General features: G+C 36.2%; 1 long non-coding RNA gene across 1 annotated transcript; it reads right to left on the reverse strand.

Annotated features, from left to right (window-relative positions):
• Positions 1 to 4,076: 4,076 nt before the first annotated feature.
• Positions 4,077 to 5,497, reverse strand: LOC127806255 (uncharacterized). Its single transcript, XR_008024380.1, has 2 exons — positions 4,308 to 5,497; positions 4,077 to 4,129 (listed from the first exon to the last, which is right to left on the reverse strand). It is a non-coding gene; the product is annotated as an uncharacterized LOC127806255 (long non-coding RNA).
• Between the last annotated feature and the right edge of the window lie 13,296 nt (positions 5,498 to 18,793).

Consider the following 18,793-nt stretch of genomic DNA (forward strand, 5'->3'; position numbering starts at 1 on the left):
CATTAAGATCAGAAAAACATACATCAAGAATCAAATAAATATTTTACCTTGGTATGTGCATCAAATATCTATTCATTCAAGAGAGCTATTTATGGCTCAGGATGTGGTGTTTACCACTAATATATCTCATACAATCAATTTATTTATATTAAAGATGACCAATCAATAACATAAATAAAAAGATTAAATTAATCACAATGAAAGAAACTATAATTAAGAATTGATTAAACGACAGTTCCAAACGATGTATAATATTCATGTAAGGCTACATCGAATCTCCAGTAAATTAAATTAGTTTATAGCTAAATTAATATGATCCATAAAAAAATAAATAAAAATTAAAGCTTCCATGTGCAGATCTGCAACCAGATCTAATGGAATGGAAGCTTCATCCACGCGCGGCTCGCCTTAAGCGTGACCAGCCGTGCCTTGCGTGCGGCCAACAGCTGCCTGCTTCAGCACTCCACTGCCTCCTTCAAATCCTGCCACAGCCTTGCGTGCCCTCCTTCACTGCTCAGCCACAGCTTGCGTCCGCCCCTTGCTGCGTCTGCCTCGTCCGGTCCTTCTGCGGCTTACCGGTTCACGCCTCTTGCTCTCCCCTTTTTCTCTTCTTTTCTCCTCCCTTTTATAGCCACGGCTTCCCTCTTCCTTTTTTTTACCTTTTGATGTCTAGGGTTTATTTTGAAAATTAGCTGCTGAAATGTATAAAAGAACACTTGATTTATTGGATTAATTTTTGGCCCTTGATTTATTAATTTTCGCATTACAGCAGCGGGCTTCACTTGAGATGCAATTTTCACCCTCAAAATAACAGAACTTGCTCACGTCATAAACATGAAAGTTGTAGCCATGTCTCTTGGCTTTCTGTAGCAACAAGAATAGCGTTAATCTCACATATATACAGAAAGTTATGCCCAAAACACTGCAGGGTTACTGTAATTTACACCATTAACTCTAAAATTTATCCTAAAATCATTTTTCCTGCAAAATACTCATCAAACAACCAATTTCATAAAAAAAAAAAATGTAGCATAAATAACATCACAAATATAGTGTTATCATGTCTATCTTATAACCAAAATCTCATAAAATGTTCAATCAAAATTAACTACGAAGTTTAGTTAACCAAAGTTTACCTTGAGGTTTAAATTGAGTAAATATGCTCTCATCATTTTCAATTTTTAAGTTTGGCTGACTAAGTTCATCTCCTAGTCAACCTGAAACCTTCTATAATGCTCCATGTCTATTTTCAAACTCAGTTTAATTGACCAAAGTCACCACTTTAGTCAATTGAAGTCTATTAGAATCTTGAGTACATTATTGACTTGGTCACTTTTTCAAGTGTTTTTAATCTAAAAAATTAATCAAAACAACCAAGTGTTTATTCTAGTGAAAAAGGAAAGTGAAACACATTACAATCTGATTCAAGTTGATATTCAAGGGCTTGCTTGAAAAGTTTTTGCTACTCATTATTGTCTATACCTGTGAAAAGCTTGGTCATAATCCATTGTCATAATGGATTATGAAACTAAATTTGTTGCATATATCCATTGTCATAATGGATTCAAAAAGGCAATGCAGGGTAGCTTCAAAGCACACACAAAGACAAGCGCAAAACAGAGTACAGCTCTGTGCTATTCAAAAGCTAAGCCAATATTATAAAATGAAGATTGAAGTTGTCAACTAAAAAGTGTTTGTTAAACAAAAGTATGAGTGGGAAAGATGCAAACTACACAAAACACATGAGTACGAAAGTGAAGAATTATCTCAAGAGCTAAATGTGTTAAAGGAAATGGTAAAGATTAACAATATTGAAGGATCGAGCTCTTATAATGTCACCATTTCAACACAAAGAAATAAAGGGAGCATAGGTGATTGTTGATTTCTTTAGGGTCATAATTAAGGTTATGTTTAAGGGGAAATGTTGGAAAATTAAATTTAACTAAAAGTTGAAAAGGTTAGACACGTGTGATTTTAAATACATTGAATATAAAGTAAGGAGTCATATGTGATCTTGGAAAGTTCTTAGATATTTGTAAATAGTGTTTCAATATATCCAGAGACAGAGACAGATGTAGGGGGACTCCTAGGGCTAGGCTATATTAATATTTAGTTGGAGCTTTGGGCTTTTACATATATACATATAAATATAATATATATATATACTGTTTACCTGGGGCTGGCACGGGCAGCCTCCCCTACATCCGCCTCTGATTATATCTAATTGTGTTTACTTCATACCAAAATTTGTGTATGTGAGAGTCCATAAGTACCTAGCTAAGTAGTCATGTTTGGTAAAACAAAGTAATAGTCTATATTCTCGTAGTGCTTGTCCTCATTAAGTCTTTAGTAGTACTCTTGATGATAATATTATTGTTTTATTTTAACTATCAACATTCAATATCAACACAATCACACATAATGTGATTGTGAGTTTGAGGAAAAGAATGACACTTTTACTCCAACATTAAGAACAATCGAGCATGCAACAAGACATTTTCTAGAAGAAGATTATTATAGTTAAAGATTTGAGTTTATTTTTCAAAGAAAGAGAGTCGAATGCATTTATAGCCTTTAATTAGAATTCCAAGTCTCTTAGTGAAAAGGAAAAATGCCCGTGTAGTTAAATCTTTGAGGTTTGATAGATAAGATGAATGCACATTAAAAAAAATCAATGAATTTTGTGAAAAATGTGTAATTTGTCACCCTATAATCATTTCAAGGTCTCCATAACAAAATTGTAATATCTAGAAATTTTTTAAAAATATTCTAAAGAAATAGAAAGTCAAAGGGTTTAATAATCTTGTCAAAGACTATAACCCTTTAAGGATATTTTGATAATTTCCCAAAAATTGAAACCTAAATAAGGACATTTTGGGAAAAAATTTAAGGGTATAAATGCAAAAATTTTAAGAAAATAGGGTGGTAGTGTGATATTTCAAAGATCCTTGAAGTGCAAGTGTACTCAGAACTCTGGAACACATCATTTGGACTTGGACTTAATATTGCACTGCCTTAAAAAGCTAGCATACTATGTGATCTACCACAATATCTATCAAAAATATTCATAAGAAAACAACTATCACAATATCTCATCTTTAAAAGAATCAGCAGGTGCTAAGGTCTTTTTGCCAAGTTACAAATCATTATCATAATTGAGGTCTTTGTTGTTAACCTAGTAATCAATAAATTTTACAACTTATATGGGTGAATATTTTTGTACCTTGCTTTCCAAAGAATTCTGCATCCTCAACTCACATTGGATGAACATAATGTGATGCCATCTGTGCTTGGACAGTATGTAATTGCTAGTCCATTAATAGAAAACAAGACAGGTTTGGGTGGGACATGTAATGAATGTAAGCTTCATTCCAGCATTTCCAACACTTTAGTCATTGATGGACAGTTTTAGGGATCGGTTTGTATGCACCACAAGTTAACTATTATCATCTTTCTTGCTTTTTCATTTTCTTCTTCGCTTGTAATACAATGAAGCCCAAATTCTTGTTCCTTTTCAAGATGTTTGTAAATCCAATTTGGAAAATACATCTCACTACTACAATCAAAGGTTGAATTATTCCAATTTTCTCTTCCCACAACCATGTCCAAAATCATCATCCCATAACTATAAACATCTACTTTATTAGAGACCCCTCCATAGTTTCTTGAAAATAGCTCAGGAGCAATATATCCAATCGTCCCTTTTGTTCCAAACAATGATATGATACTTTGCTTGTGAAGACATTGTTTAGCAAGTCCGAAATCAAATATTTTGGAACAAAAATTTTCATCTAGAAGAATGTTGTGAGGCTTTATATCAAAATGCAAAATCCTTGTCTTGCAACCCAAATGGAGGTACTCTAACCCTTTAGCAACACCAATATCAATCTTATGGTAAGAGGTGTTCATTGTTGTTCAAATTATGGTAGCTCAAATGTTCTAGAGGTTTTATGCCTAGAATTTGTTTTTGTTATAAATTTTAAATTTTACAACAAAATTTAAAAGTCATGTGGTGGTCATCACCAACAAGAAAGAAGCAGGGCAGAAACAGAACAATGAAAGAACAAATAGAGAAGTTAGTTTAGAAGGTTTTCTTTACCTAAGGGAAGGATCAGTTTGAGGTTTGGCCCTGCAATAAACAGCGGGTTAAACGAATTATTAGGTAATAGTCTGATACATATTATTGCAGACTCTCCCTGATTGGCTCAAGCTTTCTGGGAGAAAGAGGCACCATGGTACTGCTGAAGACAGAGACGTAACAGCAGGCATAACTGTAAGATTCATGTGCAGGTGTGGTAGAGAAGTACCCTTTTTTTTTTGCTGTGCAGTGAAATCTTCGGTTGATGGTCTGGCATAGGCCTCCTCTCCTGTGACATTTGAGACAGTCCTCGGACGCTTGCAAGTCGATATAATAGGTACCTTTCAATTGTTCTAATAGATCGTCATCGTTCTCACCAGGTTCAGTTTTACTTTTATATAGCCTCGGAGTGAATGGCAGCTGAATGGTGTCACAGCCATGAAAAGAATCGGTAGAAGCAGAAACCTCGTGATGATCATCTAGTGGATGCTTGTTGTAGTACAAATCGAAATCATGACAGCCTGTGTGGTTGAAATACTCATCATGTGCGGGAGGGCTAGGTAGAGAGCTTTTCCTGCACTTGAAGAGGGTGAGATTATGAGGGATAGTAAAGGAAATAGAAAGAGGATTGGGTAAGCTGAAATTCCTGAAGCCACTGCAATCGCCAGCAAGTGAACGTTTTCTAAACTCTGGGTCGGCCGTAACCGCTGCGCCTGGATAAGATGTCAGTTATCGGAAATTTTTCTTCACTGCCGCAAGTGATTTCTCCTACAGGATGTTCGGGATCAGGGCAAAGCACAGAACACAGCCCGCACTGGGGATTGGAGGTATCGGAGAAAGGAAAATAAAGCTGTTGTACGGAATTTCCGCAGCGAAACGACGCGGGACAGCTAATCTTGGTATTATTGTTGCTGTTATAATGAGCAGAAACAGCGGGATGAGACAGGAAATACAAGGCCACAAACGGAAAGAAAGAAACAGCCGCCATCGATATGAACTTTGTAGGCAGCCAAACGCCAACTGTTCACTGCAATTTAATTGGGCAAAAGAGGATGGGAATTACAATACAAGAATAGCTAAATATGCACGTTTGAGATGATGAATTAATGAAGGAATTTGCAGCTCAAGCACGGCAGTGAATTGAAACCGAAGACTTCGTCCCAATCACCAGAAAGCATCTCATTGCCTAGTTACGCTAGAAAATCCAATCCAGTGGGGGAGGAGGAGTTTTGAGTTTCCCACACAGCTGCTTCTTCGTCGACCCGCCCCTCCAACTTGCGAAGACTTCTGACTCTTCTTCGTCCATGGGGTAGGGGACTCAGCCTCGCTCATTAGTCATCATCTCTTACTTCTCTTTCCCATCCCACACTAGACGGCAAGCTCTCTCACAATGTTCCAAAGCGGTGTCAATTTCATGGAAAATGCTGCCATACTTGGGAATAAAAAAGGGAAATCCCTAGTCTTTAACGGTCCCTCAGTCCTATGATTTCTGTATAAAATAAATCATGAAATTTATGAGTGAGATTCGAATACAAGACCTTGTACCATCTATATAGCAGTTAAATGCAGGGCTCTTAGACCAACACATATATGATCTCAACCGCTAGATTATATCCATGGGAGCTAAAAAAAAAAATACTGCTATACTTAAAAGAATATTGGCGGTGCTCTGTAAAATACAAAAGTTAGTTAATATTAAACACGGTTCACATTGTATTGATAATTAATTTCAAATTAAGCATTGCCATTTGATAATTGAATGTGTGTGCAGCACTAACAAGAATACGTTGATAGAGGTACTTTAGAAATTGGAATGCATGTGTAAAGGTAATAGTTGGTGGGATTTTATTGTATTGTATTGTCTTTAAATATTGCTGGCCGGGAAATTAAATGTTACATATATACTGAAATTTGTAAAGTGGGCCACCTTAGAATTTTAGATACCTGATGGATAAATCTCGAGAATTTGTAAAGCTTTTGATGAAGGCATAAATCCATCCTTATACTTTGATAAAAAAAGTCTTCTAACATTCTAAACTTTTAAAACATCTTATTAGTTTAAAACATCTTATTAGACTCTTCTATTTTAAACAAATAAAATTATTAATTTTTTTTTAATTTGTATTAAATTAAATGCATCCTTGTACTTCATCAAAAAAAGCCTTGTGACACCCTAAACTTTTTTTAAAAAAAATTTAATAAGTGAAACTATTAAATACTTTTTAAGCAAGTTCGGGTACTACAGGACATTTTTGATAAAGTACAAAAGTGAATTTAATTTAATACAAATTAAAAGATATTTAATAATTTCATTTTTTTAAAATAAATGTATCTAATGGGACATTTTGAAAGTTTAGCGTGTTATAGACTTTTTTACTCAAGTATATGGGTGCATTTATGCCTTCACCTTAAAGCTTTAAAGAAGAATATGATAGTTATGGTCATTGTTTGGTACAAAATATTAAATTTTGATGAGATAAAACTAAAAATTTGTATGCTCAGTAATCAGTCCAGATTTATGAAAATTCAAATGGCATACCTACAAATGATCAGGTGACTGCAAATGGTCAGATGACTTACAAGGCAAAACCATCAAAACCAAAACCAAGTAGGCTAAATAGGCTAAAAAAGCCAGAATATGGAAAAACAAAAACATGAAACCAAGAAACTCGACCATGACTGAGTAGGTACAAGGCTTCTTGGTCATGAGTGGCCTTCCTCTCACCAGTTCACAAGAAAAGGGAAGCCTAAAACAAGTTGACATATATCAAGCCACAAAGAACTAAAGGCTACAAAAGGGACTTGGGATAAGGAGATTGATGAACAAAGAAATAATGAGATCAATAATTGACTGGCTTGGTAGCCACTCAGTCATAACCAAGTGGCCTCTTTCCTCTACTCAGTCATAACAGGTGATGGATGGTTGACGTTGAGCAAAATTCAAAGAGTAAATAATAACAATCCAAAGTTCAGTAAATAATTACATTTTTAAAGTTCAGTGAATGTTTATTAAATTTTTCAGATTCTGTTAGCCAAGTGGAAATTTTTCATTTGTAAGATGTAACGAGTGATGGATGATTGACGTTAAGCAAAGTTCAATGAGCATGTAGTAACAATCCAAAGTTCAGTGGGTAAGTAGTTACATTTTTAAAATTCAGTAAATGTATGTTAAATTTAACCCTAAATCTACATTACTCGACTATGATTTGAAAGTAGTCGACTTCCTACTAAAGAATAGAAAAGCAGTAAAAATGTACTAGACTAATGTATAATGTTAGTCGACTCCTAGTTTGTGCTCTCAAACGATCACGTGACTATTACTATAAGTAGTCAACTTCCTACCAAGATATAGAGAACTCTTCATATTATGCTCGGTTAATATGAATTATTAATTGATTCCTAAGATGGGACTCTTGTTTGAACCATTAAAGAAATACTCAATTAGTTCAACATATTAGTCGATTTCGATATAACAACAAAAACCTAGTCAATGTGTAATCGACTAGTAAGGAGACGGACTCGACTAATGTGCTTTGATGTAATAAAGGTCTTAAGTTACTAGAATGACTGTACATAATTACTATATTTTGTACTCGACTAATATTGAACAATACTTGAATAATTATGTGTTGATACATATTACTTTATTTTGAGATATTCTACTCAATCCATTGATTACATTAATTGAGTACTTGATGATATTACTTGACTAACTTATCTTTTTATTCTATTATTGTGTGATAAAAATCAAAAACCTTAAAGTACTAAAAGTACATACTTGAGTAACCCGACATATTACTCCACTATTTGCTTAAGTTATTCGACTACAAGTACTTCATACTCAAGTAATCTATCTGTGTGAATTTAAAATCCTTTTGTATTACTTCTCTGATTGAAAAATTTGAAAAATGCATTTAATGTTCTAAACATCGCACATTTCTTGATGTAAAGATACATATCTGTTGATTGAGATTTCCTACCATTTTGCTATTTGAATATATTTGTTTAAATTTAAAAATTGTAAAAGGCAACAACTATTGTCTTTTGATCTAGAAAATCCTATCTGGAGAACATTTTTTCTCTTGTTTTATATATACATCAAAGAAAGAAAAAGCAATAGTGAATGAGAAACAAAAATACAAACATCCTATCACCCAAGCTGAAAGATTTCATCTTCTCTTTCGTTGAAAGCTGTTTCAAGTGATGAAATCTTATTCCTTCAAGTTTGAATATAACTTCTGAGAGTTTTCTCTATGCTTATCTTGTATCATTTTTTAGAGAAAACCCTTGTCTCTTTAGACATCCTTGTCTATTTTATTCTTTATCACTTGTAAAGTGAGGTTTGAGGGTTAATGCTTGAGCCCAAGTGAAAAAGTAGCTGAATTGTTAAGCTTACTCCTTGAAAAAGCTTTGTTTGGAGGATAGTGTTTGCCTCTTCAAAAAATACTTGGTTAGTGATTGTTTCTAAATCCTTGACAAGTCTCAAGATAACGGATGTAGGTCTTGGATCAAACCGCTATAAATTTGTTGTCTCCTTCTTTTGTGCTTTGATTGTGTTATTTTGTATTTTTTCACATTTCCATTCGGTTTAAATTTTTTTGGAGTAAGCTTAATTCACCCCACTCTTTTAAGCTAACCTGTTGAAGAGGGAGCTTACACAAGCAAGGGAAACAAAGAAAACAAGCAACAATAGTAGGAGAATAGAGGACCCTAATTCTCATATAGTATACCTTAGAACTAAAAACTAGCCTTACAATGTATTATTTTCTTATCTGTTATTACTTATGCTTGAAATGAACCAATGTGGCATTGAAAAGAAATATATGTGATTGTGTTGAAATTGCTGAGCAACTAGAGATAAGGCTAGATTTATCATGTTTGAAAGTAACTAAATCGCCATATGAGACCTAAATTGTGAATTAGGTTGTTCATTGGGCCATGAGGTGTGAAGCAAGATAAAAGGAGGTAAATTGCAATTAATGAAGAAAATCGAGGTTAATAAAGGTAAGATATTGACCTTTAATTAGAGTAGTTATTTGCTTCATCTAGTAAAGTGGATCATATGATCATTTTTTAATATAAATTAGGGTACATGAGCAACTTAGAGTTGAAAATGAGTAGTAAGTGACTTTGAATGAATGGCAAATTCACTAGATTGAGCCTTAAATGAATTAAGAAGGGTAACTTACTAACTTTTGAAGTTCATATGCTTTCAATAAGAGATTTAAGAAAGTTAAGAGACTAACAGATAAGGTACAAAACCCTAGATAATAATCCTTGCAAGATAGTGCATGTGGTCTAAGTTCCCTACATGTGGTGTTTCATATGTAACTATAAACTATAATATGTGTGCATTATAAAGGGCTGAGCTCATGTCCATGGACCATGACAATCAACAAATATTCAATAGTGAGAATATCAAGAATGATAGCCAAACTAGTTTTGCACGACAAGGCTTGAAGTTATCCTCCATTTAGTATAAACATATTGAGACTCAATCTTGGCACACACTGGTCTTTGTCTCCACAATGTTGAGATAAACACTTTGATCAATTACTTGTCGCCCTAGAATAAGTTTGATTCTTAAAGACATTTTAATTTTTCCTCTTAAAGGATATCTTTTTTTGCATTTAAATGACTTTTGAGGTGAAAGAACAAACTAGCTCTAATAGCATGTATCTTAATGAATAAATTTAATTCTTGCAAGTGCACGAATCAATTGATAGTATAATGTGCAAGTATAAGAGTTGATCCCACAGAGATTTGTTAAATTTATATAATTAAATTTAATTATATTATGTCCTAAAAATAATAAAAATCAGGTAATAAGAACTGTCCCAAAATATCTAATCAATTAAAGAGATTAATTAATTAGAACAATTAAATCAATGCAAAAATTAACTAAAACTTTATAAATAATTTTTTTAATCACTAAATAAAAGCCTAGGAATCCAATTTCGTTAATACTTTGCAATTCTCTGTCTTTAATCCTATAAATCTCAATTCAATTCTAGGGTTTATTCTTCCTAATTTATGATTATTTCATTAGGCGGCGAGGTGTAATCAAATATTTTTAATCATCAAATAAACCAAGATATTTAATATAATCTGTGACAATTAAAATCAGAAAAACATACATCAAGATTCAAATAAATATTTTACCTTGGTGTCTGCATCAAATATCTATTCATTCACTCAAGAGAACTATTTATGGCTCAGCATATGGTGTTGACCAGTAATATATCTCATATAATCAATTTATTTATATTAAAGATGACCAATCAATAACATAAAAAAAAGATTAAATTAATCACAAGGAATGAAACTAGAATTAAGAATTGATTAAACTATAGTTCCAAACGATGTAAAATATTCATGTAAGGCTACATCGATTCCCCACTAAATTAAATTAGTTCATAGCTAAATTAATATAATCCATAAAAAATAAATAAAAATTAAAGATTCCCTGTCCAGATCTGCAACCAGATCTAATGGAATGGAAGTTTCATCGACATGCGGCTCGCCTTATGCGTGACCAAGCCGTGCCTTGCGTGCGGGCAACAACTGCTTGCTTCAGCACTCCACTGCCTCCTTCAAATGCTGCGACAGCCTTGCGTCCGCCGCTTGCTGCGTCTGCCTCGTCCCGTCCTTCTGCGGCTTGCTGGTTCACGCCTTTGTTCTCCCCTTTTTCGCTTCTTTTTTCTTCCCTTTTATAGCCACGGCTTCCTCTTCCTTTTTTATACCTTTTGATGTCTAGGGTTTATTTTGAAAATTAGCTACTGAAATTTCTTGTTGAATCTAGGACCGATTATTCACACAAGAACCATCACTTTCTCACAATCAACACCCTCACCCGATAAGACAGAAGTAGAATAACGGAAGTTAGAATAAATCAAAGCAATAACAGAAAAATAAAGAGACAAGAATCTTATCCTGGTTCAAGCATGAAATGCCCTATATCCAGATTGTTGGAACCTTTGACAGAATCCACTAGAAAGCAATCAAAAATACAACACTCCCTTTCGCACACTCTTAGCTATGAACAATAGCCTCATTGCCAAGAATACAAGGATCGAGCCCTTTGCTCTCTCTCTATTCTCTCCGGAATTCATGCAAGAAAACAAAATGAACAAAATGTTGAATGCCTCTCCTACCCCAAAACCTATCCGCCTCTATTTATAAGAGATAGAGGCAGTTACAAAACAAGAACTTATATGTAAATATAAAGAAATTAAAGGACTACCAGAAATAACTTACAACAAGTTATTTCTATTACATTTAAAAAACACATAAAATATAAACATACAAATTATTTTCCAATTACATACAAAGCCCTATACCGAGACTTGACATCTTAACTAATGCAAATCCTAACAATTTCTCCACCAATTTGCATAGTTAAGCCTTCAATCTTTAGTCTTCCAGGTTTTGATTCTGCTTTCTTTCTTCCATCTTTCAGCTTCCCGCTAAGCTAAATTGCTTAGAGTTCGTCAAGCTATGTGGAGTAGCTTCATGCAGTGCTTCATCTTGGCTGCTAGGACAACATTGGTGAACATATCTGATGCATTGTCTTCTCCTGCCACATTTTCCAGCTTCAACTCTCTTTTGTCAAGAATTTCCCTGATAAAATAGAGTCACACATCAATATGTTTTGTGAGTTCATGGTGTGCCTGATTTCTTGCTAGATGGATTGCACTTTGGCTGTTAGATTTTAGGGTTGTATCTACCTCACTTCCTAGAAATTCTCCTAAAAGCCCTTTTAACCACACAACCTCCTTTATTGCCTCTACTATGGCAATGTATTCTTCCTCAGTAGTTGATAAGGGTACAACATGTTGTAAACTTTCCTTCCAACTCACTATGGTATCCCAAATCTTAAAGACATAACATGTGGTTGATCTTCTTCTATCCTGATCTGCTACATAGTCTGCATCGGAGTATCCTAGGATTTTGGCTTCTATTCCCTTTTCTGCTCCACCATAAACCAAACTAGTGCCTAATTATCCTCTTAAGTACTTGAACATCCATTTAACTGTTGAATAGTCAAAGCCGCCATCACTTTGCAATTGAAGTGGAAGATGGCTAAATTTAATTAATAAATTTGGAAGGTAGGCAGCCTACCTTGGTTAGGCAGCAGCCAAATTTGGCTGCTGCGTATGCCTTCTGCCGAACACATTTCATGAGTGAGAGAGGCCTATAAATAAGCCTCCCCAGCTCAATCCCTTCATCCCATCTTCTCCACAAGCATCCCAAAATCCAAGTCTCTCAATTGTAGAGAGAGAAAGAAAAATAGAGAGTTAGGAAAATTAGTGTTTTCTCCTATTTTCAAGAGAGATTATTTTGTTGTTATCTCCTTGTGATCTAGAGGGAAAGTTGTAACTCCTATTATTTCTCATAGTGAATTCTTCTATCCTTGCCCGTGATTTTTACCCTAATTTATTTGGGAGGTTTCCGTGTAAATCCTTGTGTTCATTTTATCTTCAATTTATCTCATTTCAACTATTAGTTGCAAGCCATCTAGGACCCATCATTTTCCAAAAAATGGTATCAGAGCTTGATTTGAGTGTTGATATCTACTTATCGTATGCTCTGTGGTTGCCACTGAAAAATGGATCCTCTACATCAGAAAATAAGTTATATTATTTTTCACTCTTTTCAGGGTACTGGGCACTATTCACGTATATGCATTGTTCACATATACGGTACTGTTCACAGTTCAAGTGAAACGATTGAAATCAAGGTGAGAAAAATGGCAACAAAGTTCGAGATAGAGAAGTTTAACGGGAATAATTTCTCATTATAGAAAATGAAGATAAAGGCGATCTTAATAAAAGAAGATTGCATAGAGGCGATTGGAGAAAGATCGGTGGAGATCATTGATGATAGCAAGTGGAAGAAAATGAACGACATTGTTGTCGCCAATCTACACTTGAGTCTAGCCGATAAAGTCTTGTTAAGTGTAGAAGAGAAGAAGACTGCAAAGGGGATCTGGGATACTCACACAAAGTTGTACAAGGCCAAGTCATTACACAACAAAATCTTCTTAAAAAGAAGACTCTACACTCTTCGGATGTCGAAATCTATTTCAGTAACAGATCATATCAACGCCATCAATACACTATTTTCTAAACTCTCAAAATTGGGTTACAAAATAGATGTAAATGAGCGTGCGAAACTTCTACTTCAAAGCATACCAGATTCGTATGACCAACTCATCATCAACCTGACCAATAATATTCTCACTAACTATTTAGTCTTTGAGGACGTTGCAGCCGCGGAAGAGGAACAAAGGCGTAGAAATAAGGAGGACAAGTTGGAAAATTCACAACAAGCGAAGGCATTATCGATGGGGAGAGGGAGGTCAACAGAACGTGGTCCCAGTGGGAGCCATAATCATGGTAGATCAAAGTCAAGAAGTAAGAAGAATATAAAATGCCACCATTGTGGCAAGAAAGGGCACATCAAGAAGGAGTGTTGGAATCTTCAGAAGAATGGAAAAGATCCCGAGTCATCAAAAGCTAAGGGAAATGTTGCAAGTACTTCAGATGATGGTGAAATTCTATACAGTGAGGTAACAACGATTGTTAAAGGCAGAAAGAAACTCACTGATGTTTGGATAATGGATTCAGGAGCATCATGGCATATGAACCCTCAGAAAGAATGGTTTCATAAATATGAACCTATCTCAGGAGGATCTGTGTTCATGGGAAACAATCATGCCTTGGAGATCGCTGGTATCGGTACTATCAAAATAAAGCTACATGATGATATGGTTCGCACTATCCAAGAAGTATGACATGTCAAAGGCCTGAAGAAAAATCTATTGTCTTTAGGACAACTAGATGATGTTGGGTGTAAAAGCCGCATTGAGAATGGGATCATGAACATAGTAAAAGGCACGCTTGTGGTGATGAAAGCAAAAAAGATAGCTGCAAATCTATACATGCTTAACGGAGAGACACTACAAGAGGGAGAAATGAATGTTGCTTCGACAAGCTCTGCAGACGAATCAACCATGATGTGGCACCGTAAACTTGGCCACATGTCAGAATGAGGTTTGAAGATTCTCTCAGAACAAAAGCTTCTCCCAAGGCTCAACAAGGTATCATTACCCTTTTGTGAGCATTGTGTCATAAGCAACCAGCATAGATCAAAATTCAACAGTTCCACTATTAGAAGTAAAGTTATCTTGGAATTAGTTCATTCTGATGTTTGGCAAGCACCGGTTTTATCCCAAGGAGGTGCAAGATACTTTGTATCTTTTATTGATGATCACTCCAGGAGATGTTAGGTGTACCCAATCAGAAGGAAGGTCGATGTATTCCCAGTTTTCAAAGTGTTCAAAGCGTAGGTAGAACTTGAATCGGGAAAGAAGATCAAGTGTTTGAGGACTGACAATGGAGGAGAATTTACTAGCGATGAGTTTAATGATTTCTGTCAAGAGGAAGGTATCAAGAGACAGTTCAGTACAACATACACTCCACAACAAAATGGAGTGACAGAGCGGATGAACAGAACCTTGTTGGAGAGAACAAGAGCAATGTTGAAGACTGCAAAACTAGCTAAGTCATTTTGGGCAGAAGCAGTCAAAATTTCCTGTTATGTGATCAATCGATCTCCATCAACTGCGATTGATCTGAAAACATCGATGGAAATGTGGACTGGTAAGCCAGTTAACTATTCTCACCTCCATACTTTTGGAAGTCCTGTGTACATGATGTATAATGCCCAATAAACAACGAAACTGGATTCAAAATCCAGAAAGTGTATCTTCTTGGGATATGCTGATGGAGTCAAGGGGTATCGCTTGTGGGATCCCACTGCCCACAAAGTTGTCATCAGTAGAGAAATGATATTTGCAGAAGATAAACTACAAGGAAAAGAAAATGATGGCACTACAAAGGAGAAACCAGAGACTACTACAGTTCAAATAGAAAATAGACAAGAGAAAGAAGATGCAGATTGTTCTGAAGCAGCATCAGAGCATGAGGAACAAGAACCAGTTATGTTTGAGGCACCAGAAATTCGCCGGTCAAGTCGCTTGACAAGACAACCAGGTTGACACTCAGATTATGTCATGGAGAGTAATGTTGCATATTGTCTTCTAACAGAGGTTGGAGAGCCATCAACTCTCCAAGAAGCACTGAACAGTTCAGATGCATCTCAGTGGATAGCAACAATGCAGGAAGAAATTGAAGCTCTTCATAAGAACAAGACATAGGATTTTGCTCCACTACCACATGGAAGAAAAACCATTGGAAACAAATGGGTCTACAAGATCAAGCGTGATGGCAATGACCAAGTGGAGCGGTATTGTGCAAGACTAGTGGTAAAGGGATATACTCAGAAAGAAGGTATTGACTTCAATGAAATATTTTTTCCAGTGGTACGACTTACTACAATTCGAGTAGTCCTGGCAATGTGTGCTACATTTGCCCTACATCTGGAACAACTAGATGTGAAGATGGCTTTTCTTCATGGAGATCTTGAAGAAGAAATATATATGCTCCAACCAAAAGGTTTTGAAGAAAAAGAGAAAGAGAACTTGGTTTGTAGGCTAAACAAATCTCTATATAGTCTCAAACAGGCACCGAGATGTTGGTATAAGAGATTTGATTCCTTCATCATAAGCCTTGGATACAACAAACTTAATGCAGACCCTTGTGCATATTTCAAGAGGTTTGGTGAAAGTGATTACACTATTTTGCTGTTGTATGTTGACGACATGTTGGTGGCAAGCCCCAACAAAGATGGTATTAAAGAATTGAAGGCACAGTTGGCTATGGAATTTGAAATGAAGAACTTGGGACCAACAAACAAGATTCTAGGGATGCAAATTCATCGAGACAGAAATAGCAGGAAGATTTGGCTTTCTCAAAGGAACTACCTAAGGAAAATCTTGCGACGCTTCAACATGCAAGATTGTAAACCAATTTCCACCCTACTTCCTGTTAATTTCAAGTTATCCTCAAGTATGTTTCCTAGCAATGAAGCAGAAAGGAAAGAAATGTCTCGAGTACCATATGCATCAGCAGTGGAAAGTTTGATGTTCGCTATGATCTATGCAAGGCCAGACATTACACAAGCAGTGGGAGTGGTTAGTCGGTATATGGCGAATCCTGGTAAAGAGCATTGGAATGCCGTGAAAAGGGTCATGAGATACATCAAGGGGATCACAGATGTTGCATTATGTTATGGGGGATCAGACTTTATTGTCAGAGGATATGTTGACTCAGATTATGCAGGTGATCTTGACAAAAGCAAATCCACCATAGGATATATGTTTGCACTTACTAGCGGAGCTGTAAGCTGGGTTTCAAAACTACAGTCAGTTGTGGCCACGTCAACAACAGAAGCAGAATATGTTGCAGCTACACAAGCTAGTAAAGAAGCAGTATGGTTGAAGATGGTATTGATGGAACTCGGGCACAAACAATAGAAGATTTCTCTGTTCTGTGACAATCAGAGTGCCTTGCATCTTGCAAGGAATCCAACTTTTCATTTAAAGACAAAGCACATACGAGTTTAGTTTCACTTCGTTCGTGAGAAAGTGGAAGAAGGAACAATGGATATGTAAAAGATTCATACAAAAGACAACCTAGCAAACTTTATGACAAAGGCAGTCAATACTGACAAGTTCGTTTGGTGTCGATCCTCTAGTGGCCTAGCAGAGACGTAAGCAACATGGAATGGCAGGGAAGAAAGAATGGTGTGAAGATTGATTGAACCTCAATCAAATCTTCAAGTGGGAGATTGTTGAATAGTCAAAGCCGCTAGCACTTTGCAATTGAAGTGGAAGATGGCCAAATTTAATTAATAAATTTGGAAGGTAGGCAGCCTACCTTGGTGCCAAATTTGGCTACTGCGTATGCCTTTTTTCGAACGCATTTCATGCATGAGGGAGGCCTATAATAGAGAGTTAGGAAAATTAGTGTTTTCTCCTATTTTCAAAAGAGATTATTTTGTTGTTATCTCCTTGTGATCTAGAGGGAAAGTTATAACTCCTATTATTTCTCATAGTGAATTCTTCTATCCTTGCCCGTGGTTTTTACCCTAATTTATTTGGGGGTTTTCCACATAAATCCTTGTGTTCATTTTGTCTTCAATTTATCTCATTTCAACTATTAGTTGCAAGCCATCTAGGACCCATCATTTTCCAACATTAACTGCACCCTAATGAGCTTTCCCTAGGTTTTCCATAAACCAGCTAACCACACTCATGGCATGGGCAAGATCTGGCTGAGTACAGACCATGTTGTACATCAAGCTTCCTACGGCACTAAAGTATGGTACATCTCTCATTTCTACCTTATTTTCCTTATTTATAGGAGATTGACTCGCTGAAAGCTTAAAGTGTTTGGCAAATGGTATGCTAATAGCTTTTGCCTCAACCATTCTAAATCTTTGCATTAATTTCCTTAGATAATTTTCTTGTGACAGTCTTAGGGTGTTAATCTATTTATCCCTCTGTAACATCCTGTATCGAGCGATAAGAAGGACCGAAACAACTTACCTTAATGAGCCTATGCGAACTTCCCAGGGGGCCATCCATTCTTGAGCTTCCCCAGTTCAAGCATGCTTAACCCCAGAGTTATTTGCCTACATTTAGCCCGAAAGATATTTAGTTAGTGTTGTTTCCTTCCTTACTTATCCTCGATATATTCTATCCCTCTCTGGATTCTTGGGGTATTACATTCTCCCCCCCTTGAGCACATGACGTCCCCATCATGCAACCTTACAACCGGTCCTAGATCTCCCCCATTTGCATAGCCGATGTGGGATTTGCCTAAGGTGCCTACACACACCCCTTTAGGGACTCAGCGTTCTCGCTGAGATTTTACCCTTACCACTGCACTTAGAGGCTCGGGGGTCAGCTCTGATACCACCTATAACATCTCGCATCGAGTGATAGGAAGGACTAGAACAACTTACCCTGATGGGCCTACGTGAACTTCCCAAGGGGTCACCCATCCTTGAGCTTCCCCAGCTCAAGCACGCTTAACCCCGGAGTTCTTTGCCTGCATTCAACTCAAAAGGTATTCAGCCGGTGTTGTTTCCTTCCTTACTTATCCTCGATATATTCTACCCCTCTCTGGGCTCTCGGGGTATTACATTCTCCCCCCCCTTGAGCACATGACGTCCCTGTCATGCGACCTTACAACTGGTTTCAGATCTCCCCCCCTTTGCATGGCCAATGTGGGATTCGTGAGTATAAAGGTATGTTATGCCCACTAGAAGAATATGCAATAAAAATGCTAAGATGAGCATCATGGATACAATAACATAATAGTAAGATGAACAATGAGTGTATGTAGTATAAGTTTACATAATTTGATATTCAAAAGAAAAACATAGTGTAGGAAAAATAGGTGCCTAAAGACAACCCTCATAAGTTGCTCTCTAACCACTTAAGTCTCATATACTTTTTATATGAGATGCATGCACTGATTCTGAGGACACACTAGTAGAAACTGGCCTAATGCCTATACACACATGCATACAAGTATATATACTGGCACATACATCATCATCACACTATATCATCATAATAGCCTACGTGATAGCAGTGCTGAAACATACTATCCGTGTCTCTCATGGCCTTGGCATGCCAAGCCTCACAGTATCATGATCTTTTCCTGCTGTGAGTCTCTAGGGAATCTACTAGATAGTCCTCTAATAATAATGCAAATGATACCCGACTTAATGCTTAAGTCA

The sequence above is a fragment of the Diospyros lotus genome, chromosome 7 (genome assembly GCF_014633365.1).
Source record: "Diospyros lotus cultivar Yz01 chromosome 7, ASM1463336v1, whole genome shotgun sequence".
NCBI classification, from domain to species: Eukaryota; Viridiplantae; Streptophyta; class Magnoliopsida; order Ericales; family Ebenaceae; genus Diospyros; species Diospyros lotus.